This window comes from Pteropus vampyrus, unplaced genomic scaffold (genome assembly GCF_000151845.1).
Source record: "Pteropus vampyrus isolate Shadow unplaced genomic scaffold, Pvam_2.0 Scaffold86, whole genome shotgun sequence".
In the NCBI taxonomy this organism is placed as follows: Eukaryota; Metazoa; Chordata; class Mammalia; order Chiroptera; family Pteropodidae; genus Pteropus; species Pteropus vampyrus.
In genome coordinates this window covers 3,272,646-3,275,325 of record NW_011888867.1, presented here as the reverse complement: position 1 = coordinate 3,275,325, position 2,680 = coordinate 3,272,646, and positions in this window count along the sequence as shown.

Below are 2,680 nucleotides of genomic sequence, written 5' to 3'. Positions count from 1 at the left end.
AATGAGCACAGTATCTCTGGGCTGCTTGCTGAATCTTAACAGGTGGCCCCAGTGGGGCAGAGGCTTGGACTAACTTTGACCTGCAGCTGAATCCCTCTCAGGATTGTGCCACTGGACACCTGCTTCACAAACCCACACTAATAAGACCGAGAGACTTAGGAGCTTTGCTTAGTACATAGAAACAGACACAGAAAGGCAGCCAAAATGGGGACAAAGAAGCAGAAACCATATGAGAGAACAGAACAGAGATTCAGATATAATGGAGTCAAGTAATCTAACAGATGCAGAATTCAAAACACTGATTATAAAGATGCTCAATGAACTTTTGGGAAGTGTAGATAAACTCAGTGAGAACTTCAACAAAAAGATAAAAAACATAAAAATTGAAATGGAAATTATAAAAGGGAATCAGTCTGAAATGAAGAACACATTATCCGAGATGAGAAATATATTAAATGGAATAAACAAAGGAATAAACAAAGTGAGTAAAGAAAAGGATCAAATGCCCTATCTAGAGGATGGGAAAGCCAAGGACGTGCAAGCAGAAAGGCAAGAGATAAGATGCCAAGACAATAAAAATAATTTAAGGAGCATATTGGACACTGTTAAAAGTCCAAATAGCCGTCTGATTGGCATAACTGAAGAAAATCAAGGTGTCGAACAGCTGTTTAAAGAAGTAATGATGGAAAACTTCCCTCACCTGGTGAAGGGAAAGGACATAAAACCCCAGGAAGCTCGGAGAATTCCAAAAATCAGGGATCCAAAGAGGCCCACACCAAGACACATCATAATTAAAATGCCAAAGGTTAAATACAAAGAAAGAATCTTAAAAGCAGCAAGAGTATAACAGACAGTTACTTATAAGGGAACACCCATAAGACTGGCAGCTGATTTCTCAAAAGAAACTATGCAGGACAGAAGGGTTTGGCAAAAAATATTTGACAGGATAAAGACCCAGGATCTACAACCAAGAATAATTTATCCAGCAAAGCTACCATTTAGAGTTGAAGGACAGATAAAGAGCTTCCCAGACAAAAATAAGCTAAAGGAATTTATCACCACTAAACCAGTATTACAGGAAATGTTGGAGGAACTTCTTTAAGAAGAAAAAAAACATGTATCAAAAATATAAATAAAGAATGATAACAACTACATTCCTACCAATAAATAGCTTAAATGGACAAGAATTAAGTGCTCCAACCAAAAGATAGAGTGGCTGAAAGGATAAGAAAACAAGACCCCTACATATGAAAAGGAAGGGGATGGAAAAAGATATTGCTTTGTTGGACCTAGAAGGTATTTAAATCAGACAGGGAAAGTTAAACACTATATGATTTCGCTTATATGCAGAATCTAAAGAATAAAAAAAACAAACTAATCAAAAACAGACTCACAAATATGGTGGACAATTTGGTGACAGACAGAGGGCAGGGGGTTTGGGGAGAATGGGGTGAAGGGTTAAAGAAGTACAAATTAGTAGCCGATGGATGGTCACGGGGATGGGGAGCATGGCATAGGGAAAGCAGTTAGCATTGATACGTTGGCTAGGTGGAGGGTCAGGGGAGGGAGGGAGCAATTGGGGGGATCATTTTATGAACTATATAGATGTCTAACCAATGTGCTGTATTCTTGAAACTAATTAACATAAATAAATTAAAAAAAAACATGGTTAATACAAGGAGTGTTTATGAAGCTGATTCATTAACCTGAGAAGGTCAGGCCAGCGCATAGGGACAGGAGAGGAGAGAATGGAGTGGAGTGAATGCCTCCCACCTGGCATTTGTTCTTCCTCACCCAGGCCGAATTGACACACTGGCCGGGTCTCTTATCTCCAATTTTTAACACTGCGACAAGAGCACAGGGCACTTGAAGTGACTTTTGCAATCCCAGGAGCCAGCCGGGGTTTGGATTAGCCAGCCTGGTCAGCCTATGGTCTGACCAGGACGGTGTTACTAAGCATACTCTTTGCTGGGGACAGGGGACAGGGGTAGGTAGGTCTCTGACACTTTACATGTGAATTTGAATTTGCCAAAGCCCCTGCCTATAAGGGAGAGACAAACCTCGGAGCCACCACGCAAATTAAAAGGTCCGCAGGGGAGATAGTTACACTAAGTCTTCTCCAGGTGACAGTTTTTCTCCGCTCACTGTCAAAGAACAAGAGCACCAGGATCACATTGCAGCAGACTCTGCTCTCTGCTGGGTGCATCCTGTCCTCCTTGTTAAAGGAAAGACAATGGCCAGTACGGAGATCATCAAAATGAGTTCCGAGTTTATTTACTTGTCAGGCAAGGGAGCAGTCAACAGTGAGAGAATTCATGGAATATTTGCCGGTGGGCAAGAATTAGGGTTTGTATACGCTAGAAGTTGGGTCCTGCCGGTGTGGGGTAGAATGCGTCTGCAAGTCCACGCCCAGTAGGTCAGAAAGAGCCTTCAGAGTAGGCGGCGAGAGCCTGGCATGATGGGGCAGCTCAGAGTTTGTAGTTGTCTGTCCGTTTTGGTTGGTTAGAACCAGCAGTCGTGATACACAGCCCTGGGTTTTCGTTAACTCCCAGGCGAGCACTGCCGTCGGTGAAAAGTTTGTCTTCCGTGGTGTAGAGGAGAAAAAAAAAACGCTCTTCCTATACTCCTTAGTTTCTGTAGCTGGGGCCTTGTGATTAAACTGACAAAAGACAGACGAACA